Below are 21,613 nucleotides of genomic sequence, written 5' to 3'. Positions count from 1 at the left end.
TATTTATTCATCACTCACTTTGGGTGCGTCCCACCTTAGTTGCATATTTTTGGCCAAGTTTTCATTTCCAATTCCATAACTTAGAGCATTAGCATTGAATGCTAATGCTACTCTATTTTACCATTCTAAAACACCACTTTATCATTATACCATACCATTTTACTATTTCTCCTACATCCCAAAACTCTATTTTTATTAAAATATTATTTTTTAATCATTCTTTATTATTTATTTCCAACCACTACATTTTTTCAGACTTGCTGGAATTTCATCATTTTTTCACTCTCTCCCATGCTCTCTGTCACTTTCTCTCTGCCCCTCCATTTCCCTTTCTCTATGCCTGACTGCCTCTCGAGTTTGTGGGTCTCTCTGGTGCTGGGTGTGGCTGGGCGGTGGATCGTGGATCGTTTTTTGGTGAGTTTTAATTTTGTTGGGTTTTGATTGATTTTGGTGAGATTTGATTTTTGTGGTTGGGTTTGTGGGTTGATCGGAGTGGCTTTGGGTGCTAGTTGTGGATGGGTATGGGTTATGGTGTTGGTGGCGGATTGATTTTGGGTTGGGGTTTGATTTTTGTGGTTGGGTTTGTGGGTTGATCGGAGTGGCTTTGGGTGCTGGTTGTGGATGGGTATGGGTTACGGTGTTGGTGGCGGATTGATTTTGGGTTAGGGTTCACGGTGATGGAAAGTAGGTGGGTGAGTGGGTTTTGGTTGATGGTGGGTATGGTCTGTGATGGTGGTGGCTAGTGGTGGGTTGATTTTGGGTTGGGGTTTACGGTGGTGGCAGGTGGGTGGGTGAGTGGGTGAGTGGGTTTTGGTTTATGGTGGTTGATGGTGGTTGGGGTTGAGGTTGTGGGTGGTGGTGGTGGTTGTGGCGGCTATGGCTGTGGTCGTGGCTGTGGCTGTGGTGACAATGGGTGTGGGTAGTGATGCTTCAGCAATGGAGATGGGTGAGAGGCTTGGTGAAGCTTCAGCGATGGAGGATGGTGTGTGATGTTGATGTTGGGAGGGGGATGGTGTTTGGGTCTGAAGAGAGGAGAGAGCAAACGGAGAAACAGAGAAGGAAGAAAGAGAAGATTTTTTGGAAAAAAACATAATAAAATATTATTATTTTTTTACAATACTGTGAACAGTGCAATTCTATGTTTAGAATTGTACTGTAGCAGTATTGCAAAAAAATTTGCAATACTGCCGTTTACAATTCCCTGATGCAAGAGTTTTTGGGGCTTAAAATGCCAAATTTCTCTTAGATTTGGCATTAGCATTCCCCAATGCTAATGCTCTTTATAACTTAAAAAAAAATTAGTTAGCGTGCATTTGGATTGAAATTAAAATTATAAATTATTTCACTATTCAGCTTATTTTTGCTACTGTTCATGGTCTCACTATACTTTTTGATACTATTCATTAGTCTCACTGTACTATTTCAATTAACTTTTACCTTTATTTACAGTATTTTCACTAATAAGTTTTCAATTTCAACAAAATAAGCGGTATTCAAATAGACCGTTAGAGTTGTGAAAAATGAAAACAAATTTTTGTTGTTTCCAAGGGGCTATTTGTTTGTTTTTTTTTTTTTTTTTTTTTTTTTTTTTTCATCACTTTTCACTCCTTACTCAATTATCGTCACTCATCACTCATCACTCATCACTTAAAATACTCCAATTTCTTATACCCCACCTGTTTGGCACACTTCCCTTAACTTGTCATCACTCAAATTTTTCAACTTTTTGTAAACCCTGTACCTGTAACTTGGTCAGAGGAAAGCTGTTACCTACCCACGGAAGGTTTCATCCCCATCTTTTTTCTCTTTTCTCATTTCCCCTTCCCCCTTCAGCCCTGTTACTCTCCCAAAACACAAACCCAAACCCATAAAATAGAAGAAGCTCCCTCGCCGATCTCCACCGTTCGTCACTAGGGCCGCTTCACCCATCTCTCCAACGTGTACTGGTGGTGCGATCTCCTCCGTTGTGACCTAGCAGTGCCGATGACCTTTGAAGAAACGTGACCCATTTCCTCCATTCGTCATAGACAATCTCCTCCGATCTAACACGGTGCTTCCTGCATCCCTTTTTGTACTCTCTCACCTTGTTTCTTTATCTGATTTATGTTTTTGGCATTTGGGTTTTGAGAAAACTGTTAGATTTTAGCTTAAACTCTGCTTTGCCTTTGTTTTTCCCTGTTGTTTGGTTGGTGAGAAAATAATAAAGGAGAAGTTTTTTTTTGGTTTGGGCTTTTGTTTGTATGATATTATTATGCTTACCCATTGCTGGTTTGCTTGAATTGGATTATTTGTTCCTGGTTGGATAATATATATCGTTTATTGGACAAATTTGATTTCTCATCAGCTTAAGTAAACCAATTCAAATAGATGGTTTAGAGGCTTTGAATCTATTAAAGATTTTCTGGATTGTTTACATTGTGTTGGACTTTTTATTTGCTGAAGTAATATTACCCTGAAAATACCCCAATCTTGTTTGATACTTCTCTATTATAGATGAAAAAACTTTTTATGAAGAAGACAATAGTTTAAGGTCTGTGATTCGATGTGCTGTGATAGTGTTATTGGAGTATAGTGTGGTTTTGTGTGTATTGGAGTATGGCGTTGGGCTTTTTTTTTTTTTTTTTTTTTTTTTCATATAAACTTGTCTAAAATTTCCCTAAGATATACAGTTTGAAGTATATTATAGAGGATTTAACACGAAAACAGACTCTATCAACAGCATCCCTTGTGTCTTAGAACCTTGTTTTGAACCAGCATTCTTTAAAGCACTTATGAGGCATCTTGATTATAGCTAATGGCATGATACCTCATACCTCATCATTTTGGCTAAAGTTTTGAGCTTTCAATCTTTAAGGAATTTATGAGGCATCCTGATTCTTTTACTTTATTTATTTATTTATTTTTTATAATAATCAATGCGTCCTGATTAAGAGTACTGGCATGATATCTGATCATTTTGGTTGGCTTCTTACGCAAGTGATCCTTGCAAATAGTTATTAGCATCAACTTTTGGGAGTCTTGTTGTTGTTTTGAACGTGTTTTATTTTATTTTGTGAGACAAATGATCAAGCAATTTATTTTGAACATAATTAGGTTGAAACTTGGGCTGTCTGGTGGAATTGCAATGTCAGTCCATTTCATACCAATTATTTAGAGGCAAGACGTCAAGATTAATATTTGTTGTCATTTTTAATCACCAAGTGACTTATAGTGGATTGTATATATACTTTCAGCTTTATCAGTGGATGGTGCTATCAGAAAACCTTATTAAAAGGATTATTGTTCTTATATATATATAAATATCAAAACAGTAAAAGTAAAAGGATTGTTGTTACCTTGAATACAATTAGCTATCCCTTCTCGCAAGCTACTGTTACATTCATGCAACTTATTGGTGGATTTTATATGTGATATCAGGGGATGGTGCCCTCAATAACAAACTTAATTAAAAGCGTTAATGTTACCTTGAATATACAGTAAGCTATCTCTGCATCCCTGTCAGCTAGTGTTACATGTCTTGACTATTGCTTCACTCCTGTGGGGCACTACATATTTCTTTGTTTCTCTTACTTGATATTGTTGGACCATCCTACTAACTGCTGCATTTCATTATGTAGCCAACAAGTGCCTCTGGTAGCACTATTGGTGTAGTTGGTCAAAGAAGTGGTGGTGGTGCTACTATGGGGTTCAATGGCAGAAAGTTTCAACCATTTAGTGGACAAGGCAAAAAATCCAACGAGGGCACCAAAAGCAGTAAATGAAGCAGATCATCAATTTTTTTTTTTTTGGTTATGGTTCTCACAGTTAATGTAACTAGTATTTAAATTGTTCAAGTGCCAAAAACAATATTTTTATATTTTGGTTGGAAGATGTGTATGTCTGATGAGTGGTGGACCAATAGTTTGGTTTTGGTTGTAAACCTATATGCATGTGGCTTAAAGACAAAACTGATTGTCTTCACTTTTGGCAAATGATAACATTATATATTTTTAATCAATGCAGCAAAATTTTTATTTGAAGAAATTTGCAGTAGAAATTTTATTTGATACAGTAGCATTTTTTCAATGTAGTAGATTTTATTTGCAGCAGAAATTTGTATTGCAGGGAAGATTTTTATTTAATGCTTTATATAACAAGCAGCAGACAGAAATTTTTAGCAGCAAGTAGCAGGCAAAATTGAGCACATGCTCTTGTATCTATCTTTATATGAACATGATTGATGCAGCTGGTATCAATTATCATGTGAAATTGAGCACTGTGGTTGTTTTGTTTTTCTGTTTTCTTCTTGTATTTAATCTGAAATTAGGTAGTTTAGGTTAAGAGTGAGGAGATTTTTTGTTTTGGAACAATCTGTTATCTCATTAGATTGAGATGGAATTTTTCATCTATGATGGGTTTATGGCTATTTGGTTGACAGTCCATGAGGTTATTTTGACCACTTCTCTTACATAGTCAAACAAAATCTTTTTTGGAATAATTCTAATAGATTCTAAAACAAAATTAAAAGTAAAACATAATAGGGAATCTTTCTTCTTTTTTTATTTTTCATCTATAATTTGTACAGCTACAGAAAATCTTTCGTTCTATGGTAGAAATCCATTCTAAACTTCATAGCAAGTAGAGCCTAGAAAAAAAAATAAATAAAAAATAAAAAAGGCCAAATTATATGTTTCACTTCAGCACAAGTGGTCTCTTTTTAACTTTTTGTTCCTTCAGCATTGATCTTGTAGGGGTTCTTGAGAATTGGTCTGCCAAAGTTCACATATGCAGCTGGAATGGACTGACATGTTCAAATGATCAGGCTCATATTCTGGGCTGCCAATGTTCACGTATGTAGCTTCAAAATCTACAAATACTGCTCCTCTATACAAATTACCTCTCTGGTAAGATTCTTGCAGAGATTGGTCTACTGAAGAAGTTGCAAGTTCTTAGAATAGGAAATAATTTGTTGACGGGTGAAATTACGCCAACTATTGGTAACTTGATTGAGTTGAGAGTATTGGCTCTTGCTTATAGCTAATTTAATGGAAGCATTCCAATTGGGATTGGTAATTTGAAGTGTTTGATATCTCTTGATTTGCAGAATAATAGTGACAGTTAGGATTGTCCACGGGTCGGTCTGGGTCGGGTTTGTGCCCAACCCGGAATCGACCCGCCGGAATCGGGTGGGAAAAAAATGCACCCGCCAGAGTAATTGGGTCGGGCGGTTCAGACCATCAACGGGTGGCGGGCAAGTCAGTCGGAGTTAGATCTGAGAAGACAACGAGAAAACGGTGAAAAAAACACAGATCCGGCGAAGAAACGTAGATTCCGACGATAGTTTTCCAGATTCCGGCGATATTTCGCCAAATCCAGTGAAAATCTCACCAGATTTTATGAGATTTCGCCAGATCCGGTCAAAATATCACCGGATCTAAGGGAAATATCACCAGATTCTGGGTTTCTTTGCCGAATTCTGGAAAATTATTGTCGGATTCTAGAAATTTTGCCGGAATCTGGAAATCTTTCAGTCAGTTCGGATTTTTCGGGTTTTAGGGGAGGAAAATCGAAACCGACCCACCGGAACCGGTTTCTGGTGGTGAAGACCCGCTGCCGACCGAAACAGTCGGGTCGGATCCGGTCGGTTCTTCAGGTGGGTCGGGTTGCCGGATCAATCTGGACAGCCTTAGTGACAATGGCCTTATACTAGAAGAGATTCATGGCTATGAAGAACTCGAAAATTTTGCTACATCAAACAAACATCTCCAAAGGGATATCGCTTCATCAATGGGATTACTTAAAACACTAAAAATTCTTAACCTGCCTAACACACAAACAGACAAACAATATTATTAAAAATAGATAATGTTCTGTTTTTGGGAGACAAACCCATGGAAAGGGAACATAGATAAACACATTCCAGCAACCCTACATTGATGTATACAAAAAAATAACACACACATGCACAACTTTGCATGTAAATCGACCTTGCAGAAACCTAATTTCAAAAAAAAAATATATATATATATATATATATATTAAAAACTATGATTTCATACTTCAATACGATAGCAATAGGATTTTATGTGTGTTCTTTGACAGATAGCAATACGAATTCATACTTCAATACAATTTGTAGAACACCCGTACATATAGCAATACGATTTTATAAATCCATAATACTTCAAACAAAATAGAAAACACCAATTTGCAAAAACCCAGCTTCAAAAATTTCCAAGTAGCAGCAGGGCAACACTTGGAAAACCCATTTGAAAACCCCACAAGTTAACCACCTAAAGCAGCTCATCACCCCAAATTCAAATCTCCATCCATACTTATTTATGATACACCACCAGATCAAAAAAAAAAAAATGTCTACAAAAATAGCAAGACCCATCTCTCACACAATCACACTCACACTGTTCCTGTGTTCTCATATACTATTTTAATGAAAACACTAGCCCAAGAAGACCCATTTGAAGAACCATCACGTCCGCTTATGGGGTCACTCTGTTGAAGACCCATTTGAAGAATAATCACCAATCCATTCACACATCTGCATAATCACGCTCCCTCAAGAACTTCTTAACTCGAAGAAACGAAAAAACAAACACCAAAAAAGAATAAAATAAAATAAAATAAAAACAGAGAAGCAAACAAATCACGACATTCGGATAATAGATCTAAAAGATTTGAAATTTGGAAACTATTACAACAAATCAGATGGAAAATGCAGTCAAATGTAGAAAATACCTTACGGATTGGTTACTCAAACTAAGAACGAGGGAAGATCGGTGCAGCGGCACGTCAGTTTTAGTGTGATCATGACCTAACGGCGTGGGTTGGCTGAGCTCATATCGGTGAAATAGTGCGTGAGGAGGTGAGGGCAGGGAGAGCTTCTTTTAGCTTGTGGTGGTACTGGAATGGAGATGAGAGTGATCTGCATTAGTGAAGAGAGCCGTTGAAAAGACCCATCAAAAGCAGCGCCTCACGTGTGTTGCTCTGACCGTGGGTCCCAGGTATGTGGATTTAATTATGGAAATGCCATTGAAACTGAGTTTTAGTAACTTGAAAATACCTAAAATGTGTTTTAAGTTTCCATAACTTATTACTCAAAAATCAGAGAGTTGAGTGATGGAAACAAAACTTGAAAACACATCCAAACAAGGATTCTCTCTGTGGGTCCCACCATTTTTGAGTTATGGGTGATGGAAATAGAGTTATGGTTGATGGAAACAAAAAAACCAAAACAGCCTCCAAGTTAGAGCAACCATATTAGTGGTTGCAAAAATGTGTAAAATGCAAAAAGTCCTCAATTTTGCACATTCTAACCCAAAAACACCCACATTAGTCTTTATAAAAATGTGCAAATATACACCATGGCAGTGTAAATGAACAGTAACCGTGCATATATGCACGGTTACTGTTCACTGTGTAAATGATTTTTTTATTCTTTTTTTCTCTCTCCTCTCTCTACCTCTAACTCACCTCACTCTCTTTTTCTCATTTCCTTTCTCACCTCACTCTCACCGATCAACTCTCTCTCATTTCATTAGACTCTCTCATTTCATCATATCAACTCTCTTAGATAAACTCTCTCAACGACCCATGCCACCAACCCAAGACCCATTGCCAATCTGTTAGTTGCTAGGTTTTTTTTCTAGTTTTTTTCCCCATTGCCGATCTGTTGGTTGCTGGGTTTTTTTCCCCATCGCTGATCTATTGGTTGTTGGGTTTTTTTTTCTTTTTTTTTTTTTTTTTTCTTTTTTTTTTTTTTTTTTTTTCTAGTTTTTTCCCATTGCCGATCTGTTGGTTGCTGGGTTTTTTCCCATCGCCGATTTATTGGTTGCTAGGTTTTTTTTTTCTAGTTTTTTCCTATCGCCGATCTGTTGGTTGCTAGTTATTTTTCTATTGTGGTGGGCTATTTATGTTGGGTTGTTCTTTGGGTTGTGTGGGTTCTAATTGGTTGCTGGTGTTGATCTTATTACACAGTGGGTTCCGATTGGTTGCTGGTGTCGATCTTGTGTGGGTTTCGATTGTTCCGATGGTGGTTGTGTGGTTGTTTGGGTTGTTTTGGGTCTATGAGAGATGACCATGTGTGGGTTGTGTTGGGTCTATAAGACAGATGACACTATTAAAGAAATGAATATTTTATTTGAATAAATGTGTATAATAAACAAATTGATGTGAGTGTTTTGTAAAAATAGGTGTATAAAATAGAAAAAGTAGGTTTTAGATGTGCAAAATGAAAAAAATTTTCCACATACTGATGTGGATGCTCTTATCAAAACTAAGTTATCATGGCATTATTGTAATTTCACTCATCTTAGTGGGACCCACTTCTATGTCTTGTCTAATCATGCCAACTCATTCACTCACTCCAATCCAATGAGTCTATCCCAACTGTAGTTACCATCCTTTTTTTTCCATCCTTTTACTTTTGTTTATTTCTCATCTCTTCCCAAAACCGAGAGCTCTCATTTCTTCCTCCTTCTCTCTTGTATTCCAAGAACTGAAAAATGAGCACCTCTCCCATATCGGTCTCAGTGTTAATGAGTTGAAAGCATACCCGGTCTCCCTATAGGTATCAATCTCGATCTTGATCTCCAACTAAAGCTCAACTCACCTCTTGGCTCCATGTCTGTCTCCGTATTCAAGAAGCAGTGGGCCTCTAATTTCTAAACCGAAAATAGAACCCATCAGATTGGACATGCAAGGAATCAATGAGGAAACTAAAATCAGCTAACACATAAACAGGAAACCCGTTATCAAAGAACAAAACATAATCCATATACCAACAAAATTCCTAACTCAAAATGGAGAGAGAAAGAGAGAGAGAAACTTGGAGGCTGGGTTGTGTTCTAAGTTAGCTTCTCCAATCTTAGCCATCAGAGTCCTGACTTTGAATCAGGAAGAAGAAGGATCAATTGAAGACACCGATCTACCTGAGATGCAAAAAATGAAGAACAAAACTTTGTAGGAATCAGCTTCGTCAATGGCATAGTGAGTGGAAGAGAGGAGAGGGGCGGAGAAAGAGGAGAGAAATTTTTAGAGAAAAAAATGAAGTGGAGAGAGAACTTATAGTGGGGAGTAAAAGAGTTGTTCTGGGTTGTTGTTTGAGTGAGTCAATAGAGTAGGTCCCACATAAAGTTACAAAATTTGAGTTTTTCAAATGAAAACTCCACTGAGAATGTAATCCAAACGGAAGGTGCGTTGAGTCATGGGAAAATTCTAAGTTACAATTAGGAGAATCGAGTAATGGTTGGTTAGAGTAATGGCATTCGTGTGTTGAGATATGGAAATTAAAATACCTCCAAACCAAACATGCTAGTCTCTAAAGGATGCATATTCACTAGTTTAAAGGGGTATGGAAAGTCTCCAAGGTATGTTGTGGGGTAGCATTGGTATGTTTCCAATACACCTCTCTCTCTCTCTCTCTCTCTCTCTCTCTCTCTCGTGGTTATAAATGTTATATACAGCCTCTCCTTCTTAACCTTGCACCCTTGACCCCCACACACTTAGTGCATGGAGAGGTATCCACTTGAACTAACAAGTCTGATCCTGTACACCTTATATAAACATTAGCGTGACAACCAATGAACTCAAGCTCAATTGGCATCTCTTCACCATGTAAAAATAGAGTAAAAAGTGAGGTCATGGATGATAGATTTGACCTATTGAATGTGTATAATTGCCGATTTAAGAAAGAAATTTAAGGGTCATATTTTTATGTATTGGCATATCCTAAGTCAAAACACACTTTACATTTATTTGAGTCTTAGTTTTTAGTGTTACAAGAAATACATCTTGCGTAATCAAGTGGTATGAAATGAAGATACAAGATGCTCAAGAAAAGCTGAAACAGCAGGTCTTGATACCTATTGATCTATCAAGAATAAATGAAGCTCGATACTAGTATTGATACCTTTCAATCTATTGAGTTACAAGAATTCTGTTTTAACCAACAACATTTTATTTTAAGTGATTATTATTTGTGGGTTTGTGTAACCTAGTTGGAAAGCCTAATTAAAAGGTCCATTAAGCCCCACTTATATATAATTAAGGTGGTAGAGACAGAAAACCTAAGGCTTTCATATTGAAACCCTAGCCTTCACCTATTGAATCGATAAGTCCTGAAAACAAAAAGAGATATTCTTGTGACTCTTATGAACCTTTGGGTTCTGTACGAAGCAAAGTCTCTGGCATCAACAGTTGAAGATCTTATTGGTGTTTTGTGTAAAGCTACAGCAAAAATCAATTACAACAGTAAAGGGTAGCAATGGTGTTAGTCACGGATAGGAAATTTGTGCAAAGGAGAAATCTTTTACATGAAGTAGTCAATCTATAACCTAACAAGAATAAAACAAAATAATAATAATAATAATAATAATAATAATAATAATGTGTCAACTTTCTAAGACATTTGAATGCCTTTACTATTGTTGTTGATTCATTTCATTCAAGGCAAAACGCTGGAAAATACCTATTGGTAAGCAAACTAGAACAAGAAACCCCCATATTCCACCTTATAGAAAAAATTCTTGTACATTTGGGTTCATTTCAGTTAATTTAATTGGTATTTAAATTTTGGCCAATGCTGTTAAGTTTTAGACCCCTAGAAAACATAATATGTTTAACCTAATTTATTAGCCAAGGTATTACTTAAGTTAATTATTCCTATCTAGGTTAAACATTCACCACACATAACATGCACAGCAGAAAACTAAATAACACAAGATGTGATGACCTAGTGATGCAGCGTGAGCGTGTAGAAGCAGAATGTAGAAGCAGAATCTGTAACACACAATTACTACAACTCTTCCACGAAACCTAAGTTCCACAAGAACACTAGGCTAGTAGGCGAAATAATAGAGAAAACATCTCTAACAAACTTTTATTAATCAACGCATAACAATAACAATCAACCCCTCTATAAAGAGTATTTATAGGAATAGAATTTCTCCTACTCCTTTTAGGAAAAGATATTATAAAACCTACTTCTACTTGAGAAAGGAAAAACAATTTAACTAGGAAAAGAAAAACAATTAAAATCCTAATTCAACTAGGAAAAGGATTTTAATTGAACTTGTAAAAGCAAATAAATCCTAATTCCACCAGGAAAGAAAAAACAACATAAAATATTAAAATATTTTATTCTTCCTTAACCAATCTGCATCATTCTCTCGGGGTTGGGGAAAACTCGTCCTCGAGTTTTGTGGCAATCTTCCACGATCAATTGGAAACCCGAATAATCCTCTCCATCCTATTCTTTTGTGCAAAACAAGACGAATCAATATGCTACTTATCAATCTTTTCTCACTCATAATAAATCTTGATGTACAAAATTTTGTTCTTGACCTCTTTTGCCGCAGTGGGATATATGAAGCAAGTACTAAAAAAGAATCCATGCTCACATCCATAAACTTCATATTGCCACCTCCGCAAAAATTACTTAAAACCACTCATTGACACCTCTTGTTGACCTCTATCAATTCTTGTTCAATAAAATCTTCCCAAAAGGGATCAATAAAGTTTTCCATTAATCTTTCCAAATTAATATTAAATATACTATCGGGAAAATTTTTGTTGAGGAGCTCATCAACCCCAATGAAATCATAGTGTTTAATGTGTTCAAGTTCAAACTTTAGTAGATTGAAACTTTGTTCATCAATAGAGAACTCATCTATTGTTGAACAAACCAATTGTACCAACTTACGATTGTAATCAATAAAATCAATAACCTCTTGTTTTTTAATGTTGAAAGTCTCATCAACGGTGTGAGTTATGGGCTCACCTCGTATGTATATGACTTTATTTTCATCAAGTTCAATCTTGTCTCCTTGACTATAATCTTCAAGATAGTCATCATAAATTGGTGGAGAATCCCAATTTACTACACAGACTCTTTCAATATATTCATCCTCCTTTTTGATATCGTAGTTCTCCTCCTCGACATCAAAATACTCCTCCTCCACATAACATGGATTTGGATGGCAGTTTTGAGGTTGGTTTTCAACAGCTAAGGCGGCAAGCTGCTTTGAAAGCGCATCAAACCACTCCTTTGTTCGTTGAAAGAACGCCTCTAATTGTGCATCGCGTGCAACCTCATCGCATTCATACACGTCATCTATGGCAACAAGTCTTCCCCCACATGCTCCTCTTTGTGCCATGGTAGGAACCTAACCTGGCTCTGATACCAACTGATGCAGCGTGAGCGTGTAGAAGCAGAATGTAGAAGCAGAATCTGTAACACACAATTACTACAACTCTTCCACGAAATCTAAGTTCCACAAGAACACTAGGCTAGTAGGAAAAATAATAGAGAAAACATCTCTAACAAAATTTTATTAATCAACGCATAACAATAACAATCAACCCCTCTATAAAGAGTATTTATAGGAATAGAATTTCTCCTACTCCTTTTAGGAAAAGATATTATAAAACCTACTTCTACTTGAGAAAGGAAAAACAATTTAACTAAGAAATGAAAAACAATTAAAATCCTAATTCAACTAGGAAAAGGATTTTAATTGAACTTGTAAAAGCAAATAAATCCTAATTCCACCAGGAAAGAAAAAACAACATAAAATATTAAAATATTTTATTCTTCCTTAACCAATCTGCATCACCTAGGAAAACTAATGAAACAACTCGTTTCAAGGTAAAAAAACCTGGGGGGGGAACGATCTCAAGAGAATTCACTATATCAAATTGAGATTTATAACCAAGAATACCAATTCGTATTAAATCTAACTACAGTTACCAAATTGAGCTCTGAACAACTTAGACTTCTTTGATGTAGATTTGCTCTCACATGAACTTCCAGTTTACGCTTTAGATCTCCCAAATAGACCTCCAGCCATGGCTCCAAGACCACCCTTGAAGGTTTAGATCTCTAGCACCTTTGATGACTAGTGAGACAGCAACTTCAGATCTACCGGTTCTAATGGTATGCAGATTGATTTCTGGTAGTGACTTTGAATGAAGAAGGCACAGAACCTTTTAGATCTCAAAAGAGAAGCTCCAAAGTCATAATAAAACGTGTCTTAGAGTTTCCTTTAAATATTATGTGAATTAAATATGAAACCCTAATCACTTGATGGACTTAATGGGCTGTTGAGCTTTAATTAAGTTCTGCAGATTCATATATCGATCGGTTGAGCATTTCTCTTGATTAGTCGAGCTTGGCATATTTCGAATTCTTTGAACTTGTAGCTTCCTTGTTCTTGTATTCTGACTCGTAACACTTTGAGCATTGTCTAATATACCTTATAGGCTCTATGATCTATACCTAGACAAGTTCTTGTTCACAGTTTGCCAATTGTTCTAAACTTTTAGAACCTAACAAATGCGAATATGCTCCTTATTAAAAAAAAAAAAAAAAAAAAGGAACTATGTTGTTATTTGATCCTTATTGTTTTATGGTGGACATACATTAACCGTCTATTTTTGGAAACTGTTTTATGGGAATTTGAAAAAGTTGTCAAAAAGTTAATCACTTTTTCATTTTTCCATAAAATGTTTCCTTAAATGGTTTCTTAATATATGCCCTAAGAGTATACGTTAGTAGAATCCATGTTTTATTGATGATAAGTAATGTTATGGAATAAGACTTTTTTTTTATTATTATTATTTTTTATTGATGATAAGTAATGTTGCTAATAAGATTTTGTGTGTGTGTGTGTGTGTTGGGGGGGAGTGTTAATACACTGGGTTTAATGCTTGTGTTTTCTCATAAGTTTTAAATGATATACTTTATCAGTTAACTTAGAAATGGTTTTACCTTGGATTCTTTATATATTTGATATAATTTAGCAGGGTGTAATTAAATAGGTTAGTGGGCAACTTGGGCTTGATTTCTTGGTTATCATACATTTCTTTTGCCAACTTGGAAGAATTTCTTAGTCAGTGGACTATAGTGGACTGAAACATATTCTAGAGGAGTTAAAAGTTAAAACAGCTAATTTAATATACATATGGGCAAAAAATGAGGAACTATAAGAGAAGTCCGTGAGGTTCTGTATATTGAGGAAAGAGGGTATTGAACAAATCTTAAAATTGGATTTGCCGTATTCATGTTGGACACTTCTGCATGTGTGTCCTAGCTGTGTTATTTTTAAAAAATAAGAAATGCAAGACATATATAGTTGGGACACAAGAACAAGAGAAATTGAATATCCTTTCACAAAACAAAGAAAACATTCATGTTTTGAATAATAATATATTAATTGAAAATTAATAAATATCTTTATCATTGATTTGTATTCTAATTTCTAAACATCCTTTAATAGTAATGAATTAGTTTTATTATCCATTATTACTCTTAATTTGAAAAAAAAATTTTGATTAATAATATATAGACTTAAAATATTCATTATTATTTTTTTTTTTTTAGAGTTTCAACCTATGATATCTACTCCTGATAATAGTTTTTTATCATTAAACCAAGACACCAATCGGTTTTTGGTATAAGCGGGGATTGAATTCCAGATCTTTTATTTTACCTTCAGAGACTTTACCAGTTAAGCTAACTAGAATCCACTTATTATTTCTCTTAAACTGATATATGTTTAATATCATATGAAAAATAAATGCTTAACCATATATAAATATATATTTGATAATTAATTAATATATATATATCCCATTGTGTCGGTATCCTTTTTCTTTTTTTTTTTTAAATTGTTGTGTTACCATACCGTATTTGTATTTGTATCCGTGCCCGTATCTATGAGGTGCTTCCAAGGATACATAAGTTCTAGTGGGTAGTATGGTCTCCAAAGGATGGATATTCACCAGTTTGAAATGGCTTCCAGGATATGCTTCATCTGGTGACGTAATATTGGTATTTAAGTATGTTTACTTAGCTATACAGTACACCTTATGTAAAGAATAGTGTTTCCGCTAATGAGGTCGAGTTCAAATGATATCTCCTCTCCTTGTAAGGACAAGGTCAAGAATGAGGCTGTAAGATCAAGAGTTTGTGTAATTACCAATTAATAAAAAAGAAAAAGAAAAAACTGATATATGTTTAATATCATATGAAAAATAAATGCTTAACCATATATAAATATATATTTGATAATTAATTAATATATATATCCCATTGTGTCGGTATCCTTTTTCTTTTTTTTTTTTAAATTGTTGTGTTACCATACCGTATTTGTATTTGTATCCGTGCCCATATCTATGAGATGCTTCCAAGGATACATAAGTTCTAGTGGGTAGTATGGTCTCCAAAGGATGGATATTCACCAGTTTGAAATGGCTTCCAGGATATGCTTCATCTGGTGACGTAATATTGGTATTTAAGTATGTTTACTTAGCTATACAGTACACCTTATGTAAAGAATAGTGTTTCCGCTAATGAGGTCGAGTTCAAATGATATCTCCTCTCCTTGTAAGGACAAGGTCAAGAATGAGGCTGTAAGATCAAGAGTTTGTGTAATTACCAATTAATAAAAAAGAAAAAGAAAAAACTACACTGTCAACTTTCAAACTACTTTGAATGTCTATACCCTGTAATCATTACATTCCATTCAAGTTCACTGATAATTTGGTTTTTCATTAAATATATATATATATATATTTGGGAGCCATTGTTTTTCATTATTGGTGATTTGCCTATTAGGTACCAAATAGTTTTGTCATTCTTGTCTGGTGTCACAATTTTTTGAAGTTCTGATTGACTATTTGAGCTATGGGGCAGTGGGAAAAACGACTTTATAAGATAATAATTTTCGTAGAAATGCTTCGGTTTCCACTATGGTTGAACATGCCAGTTGCTAATCCAGTTTTACAGTGACCATGTTGTGCAGAATGGATACTCTTCACTTTTATCAATCACAGTGACTGATATTAACAGTACATTGACAAAATTGATGACATTGGGAGCCAGGTGCGGAGCTACATGATGGGGGGCCAAAATTTTTGAAAATATTTTTATACTATATAGAAATATTTAATGTTTTAAAAATTAGCCCCCAAAAATAGGACTTAATTGGCTCCACAAATATTTGAGTTAGTTCAATAATTTTCTTAAGGAAAATTGTCCAATTGGTCAGAGTAGTTATAGAGAATGTATTGTTTCTCAAATTCATTTTTTGTTGTAAAATGTGTTCTCGTATCTCTTAAAATTTTGGGTCATTCATGTTTGAATACTTCATTAGTTCAATTGAAAATTTTTTTATTCGCAATGATAGACAATTTGGTAACTTATATTGAAAATGAAAATTTTAAGGATTTCACTATAAGAGATGGTGAAAGATGAATTTAACTCTATAAAACATTTAATTTTAAGGATTTCACTATGAAAGATATTAAATTATGTGTGTGTATACATGTATGTGTTTGTATATGTGTATGGAAGTTTGTATAACAACAAATTAGTAACACAAATCGGCCCCCCAAACAAAAATTTCTAGCTCCGCCCCTAGGAGCTGAACTAGATGGTCCCATCAAATATGAAATTCATGGAAAGGTAATTCCCTTAAATCACTATAGACATTATCAACTTCAATTTTAGTCTCTTTATTCAAGATATAAAAGGTCTATTATAATATGCATGGGATCAGGTTGCAGCCATGCGATGTATGGATGGCCACATGCTAGGCCTCTATGAACCACTTTAAGGGGCTCAAGAAATGAGTTCCTCCAATTGTGGAATCTTGAACTCTTTTGATGACAAAGTGAAGACGTGAGAAGCTTCTCCTTTCTTTGGATTCCCTTAAATAATAGAGAATGTTTGTTCATCCAGATCTATTACAGCCGGACATAGTGTGTATAGTATTGGACCTGAGAATATGGCATAAAGGGTCATTTTAGGAGTAATTATTCTACAGAAGGTAGTCAAATACCCTTCAAATTACCTGTCATGTAGATTGGGTATTTTGCGTCAGCCATATCTCCAAGAAGTGATAGGAATTCGTTTTTTGATGTTTTTGGTAGCACAAGTGCACTTCTTTGCCTGCTTATGGAGTTGTCATCTTGTACCTTCAAACAAAATCCATGATTTTATTTTTCCATTGGAGTAAATAATTTGATCAATTAAAACTTTTTGTTTAGTTATATCCGCTAAAACTGCATCTGTCATAGAAGCTGCCATGCCACCACTCCAAGTGAGCAAGGAGGTTCACCACATCAGCAAAATTGTCAGAGCCAGCATTGGATTGATGATTTGGATTTGAGAAATATTTGTAAAGTGGTGAACATATGGTTGGCTTGTTTGGTGTGGAGGCGTGGTGCTTCAGCATAAATTGATGTAGCCACATATCCTGATATGCCTTATTGTATACCTGCTGGACACTAACTGAAATCCGGTTCCTTGATGCAGTTTCAACGTTGACATGTTCTTATTTCAATCAGATTCTAACTATGTCCCACAGAAACTTCTGATGAATGAATTCTCTGAAGTAACAAGGCATGATATAACTTTCCATAATCAACGTGAACTATAGTTATATGAGAAGGGCTATAAAACATCTTACAGTTAATGCATCGTGAATGCCTGATGCTTCAAGGAGATCCCTAGAGATGAAGTTACATCCAATGCCACCGGCCACAATCTCGTCTTTAATTGGGGGTACTGAATTTAGTGTGAATGCCTGAAGTATACACAATAACGAAATTACTGACATATATATCAATTTTTTTTTTTATAAACACATATCTATCATCTAATATTACGAAAACTAGTTAAATTCAATTCAGTTGAAGTGAGAACATTGTAGCCTAGTCCACATTAAGGCATCCATAACCGAAACTGTGAATGTATGTTTGATACTTACATGGTAGATTTTCTGTTCTTTTCTTCATTTCTCGTTTTTGTTGAAAATTTTAGGGGGTGGGGTCACAGGCAGAATATGATTTGAATTTCTTTGGTCAGATTGTTTCCAGTATTAGTTTGGGTATAACACACCAGTCTCATACAGATTCTTGGTGAGTGAGAATTTTTACCAATCCATGACTGTTGAATCCAAATGCACAGCTTGGGAGCTCTCCAGCATATGTGTAAGCAATGAAGGATAGTCCTTTTGACAGCATTCCCTTTATAAAATAGCTGCAAACACACATAAGAAATGATCAAGTTATAAAAGACACACCCTTATTAATCACAACTCGTCATATGGTAAGTTGTGGTGGCACAAAGTTGGTGTCCCCAACATTACTCGCTATAAAAACCAATAAAATTTGATTGACCTGACAAGGTTTTTTTGTGAAACTTTAAAATAGGATGGAATATAACAAACTACGTGTGGCCAAACAAATCAACATATGCATCCTCATTATGTGCAACCGTGGCCATGGAATCACTAATGATGAGAACATCAGAACAGTCATCTGGGCTATCAGCATTGGAAATTAACTTGTTCTTTGGAAGAAAAGGAACAATCTCGTTCCTGAAGTTGATTAGTATTATCTGCACATGAACAACTAGAAAGTAACTGATACTGTACTAGGATAAATAAAACGAAAGTATTTTGTTGGTTTTCAAATGAAAAATTACATGAAGAACAGGAACTCCACTTCCCTCAGCTGTTCCTATCAGTTCATCCCAATAACTTGGAAACTTCTTTTTGTTATTATCAGCGAGTGCTTTGAGAAGTGGCTGTGCTTGTGGGGTTTGGGCAAAAGGTAGTAGCTGGTCTTGAAGAATGAGGTCTCTGGCCAGCCTGCTTCTTATAAGATTGGAGAACCTCTGGCCTATTAAGAAACACATCTGGTAAGCACTTTCACAGGGCCCAACTTCAAACATTTCCAGCACTTTCCCTTCCACACCTGAACTCTCCATTTCGACTCCTTTCTCGGGGGATGAATTAAAGTCAATATCAATAAAGGATTTCCTTATCTTCGCTTTTGTGTGCATTAATAAAAGTATTTGATTAGGTATGAAATTGGAGAGTAGGGGTAATTTATTTTTTAATTTTTGTTTATTTTTAAGTATATGAGATTGATAAGTGGATAAGGTTATACCGTCTAAAACCACCTCAGTTGATTATGGCGTTGTTTTTTTTTTTGGGGGGGGGGGGGGGGTGGTTGTTCTCTATTCCTAAAGAAGGATACATCTGCGTTCCTCAAAAAAGAAAAAAGAAAAAAAAGATACATCTGCTCTAGTGGGAAATATAGTCTCCAAAGGATGCATATTCAGTAGTTTAAGGAGTATGGAAAGATTCCAAGGTATGCTGTGGGGGTAACAATGGTATGTTTATTACATATGTATATAGTAGTTAGAAATATTATATACTATAATGCAGCCCCTCCTCCTTGACCTAGCTCCCCGGGCCCCCACAAAGTTAGTGCATGGAGAGGTACTCACTTGAACTAACAAGTCCGGACTTTCACACCTTATATAAACATTAGTGTGTCAACCAATGAACTCAAGCTCAATTGGCATCTCTTTACCATGTAAGAATAAAGTAAAAAGTGAGTTCGTGGATGATGGCCGCTTCAAGACCTATTGAATGTGTAAAATTACCAAATTAAAAAAAAAAAAAATTGTGTCATATTTTTATGTATTGACATATCCGAGATTAAAACACACTTTAAATTTATCTTAGTTTTTAGTGCTTCAAGAAAAACAACTTTTGTAATCAAGTGGTATGAATTGAAAATACAAGATTACTCAAGAAAGTTGAAACTATAGGTCTCGATACCTGTTAATCTATCAAGAATAAATGAAGCTCAATACCTTTTGATCTATTTAGCCAAGAGATCTCTAGTTTAGCCAGCTTCGTTTTATTTTAAGTGGCTATTATTTGTGGGTTTGTGTAACCTAGTTAGAAAGCCTATTTAAAAGGTCCATTAAGCTCCACTTATAAATAAGCTGGAAGAGATAGAGAACCTAAGGCTTTCATATTAAAACCCTAGCCTCCACCTATTGAGTTGGTGAGTTCAAAAAACAGAAGGAGATATTGTTGCGACTCTTGTGCACCTCTAGATTCTATAGCAAGCAAAGTCTTTGGCACCAATAGTTGAAGATCTTATTGATGTTTTGTGTGAAGTTACTGCAAAAAACAACTACAACAATCAAGGGTTGCTGTGGTGTTAGTCATAGATAAGAGATTCGTGCAAAGGAGAAATATGTTAAATGAAGTAGTCTAGCTAATTGGGGATTGAAGTTGTGCTTCTTTATTGATTAATAAATTCTACTGTAGGTAGGTACTTCTAGATAGGGTAAGATTCTTTGTACTTGTAACTTCTATTCTTAATAGTGGATTCTTGGAGACTTGAAATTCACTAGTTAGGGTTTTGCCTTCGAGGGTTTTTCCTATCGTGATTAAATCATCGTGCCAAACTTATTTTCCGCTTTGGTGATTTGATTGTGTCTCAATTGGTTTTCCATGTAATTTGGACTAATAATCAACTTGGGTAATTAGTTAATTTAAATGTAGTCATTCTATAACCTAACAAGAATAAAACAAAAAGATAAAAAACTAATGTGTCAACTTTCAAAGAAATTTGAATGTTTATACCATTGTTGTTAATTCCATTTTGTTCAAGGCATAACGGCCAGAAAATACCGTATTGGTGAGCAAACTAGAAAGAGAAACCTCCACATTCCACCTCAGAAATTTTTTTGATACATTCCAGGTTGTGGATATTTAATTACGCTCTTTCCATTATTTTAAGACCTTGGTATGGGATTGGGGCGTGACAGTAATGGTATCAGAGCCGGCCTAGTATCCCCGTGTGGGCTTAGAGATACTACTCGATAAAGTGGGCCCTAAGGAGAACGTTAGGGATTTAAGTGGGGGAGATTGTGATGCCCTAATTTAATTGATTGTGTGTTGTGTGCGGGTGTACGATGAGTCCCACATTAGACATATACTAGGTTGAATTGGGTTTTATTAAGAACTACAAAAAGCCTCAATTGTGACTAGTCCTTTTAAGGTATAATGCAGATATGACTAGCATTTTTCCTTAGGTCATTACATTATTTCTGCCAATTCGATTGGTATTCAAATTTTGGCTGATACAAATATGCTACTTTAAAAACAAAAATGAAACTGTGTTGTTATTTGTTCCTTATTGTTTTATTAATGATAAGTAATGTTATGTAAAAATATTTTTTATTTTAATTATAGACCTTGTTAGCTTGTAATGTAATGAGATATTACTTAGATGGTTAGACTTAGTAGTTCCAGTTAGCTCAACTGAAAAAGTCTCTAATGGTTGAATAAGAGATTTAGGGTTCAATCTCTGTCTATACCAAAAATTGATTGATGTCTTAGTTTAATAATAAAGAGCTATTATCATGAGTGAACGCTATAAATTGAAACTCTCTTAAAAAAAAAAAAAAAAAAAAAAAAAAAAACACCTATTGTTATATAGTGAGATATTATAAATGTTCCTGTTAAGCAATGTGATGATGATGCTAGAACTTAAAATTTTGTGTTATTTTAATTTGATTATTTTGAATCGATAATTTTATTTGATTGTTTAAATTGTGTTATATATATTATGTTGAAAACTTGGAATTAATCGGTTTTGAAATATTTCATTTATATGGACAAATTAGAACCAGCATCGAAACAAAATTGATAACATTAGTCTATACCGTGTAATCAAAACACCATTCAAGTTCAAGGATAATTTTGATTTTGCATTATTTGGTGATTCCCTTATTAGGTGCCAA

The 21,613-nt window shown here is 35.0% G+C and overlaps 1 long non-coding RNA gene and 1 pseudogene across 2 annotated transcripts; one reads left to right on the top strand and one right to left on the bottom strand.

The window, feature by feature from the left end:
- The first annotated feature begins 1,699 nt into the window (after window positions 1–1,699).
- On the top strand, window positions 1,700–4,023 carry LOC126713386 (uncharacterized). 2 transcript variants are annotated; one of them, XR_007651333.1, is made up of 3 exons: window positions 1,700–2,050; window positions 3,418–3,476; window positions 3,618–4,023. It is a non-coding gene; the product is annotated as an uncharacterized LOC126713386 (long non-coding RNA). The 2 variants fall into 2 exon arrangements; XR_007651332.1 differs by lacking the exon at window positions 3,418–3,476.
- A 12,592-nt stretch (window positions 4,024–16,615) lies between these two features.
- On the bottom strand, window positions 16,616–18,769 carry LOC126697706 (uncharacterized; annotated as a pseudogene).
- Window positions 18,770–21,613: the final 2,844 nt, after the last annotated feature.

The sequence above is a fragment of the Quercus robur genome, chromosome 2 (genome assembly GCF_932294415.1).
Source record: "Quercus robur chromosome 2, dhQueRobu3.1, whole genome shotgun sequence".
Lineage (NCBI taxonomy): Eukaryota > Viridiplantae > Streptophyta > Magnoliopsida > Fagales > Fagaceae > Quercus > Quercus robur.
The sequence above is the reverse complement of the archived record's forward strand: the minus strand, read 5'-3'. Positions and strand labels throughout refer to the sequence as shown.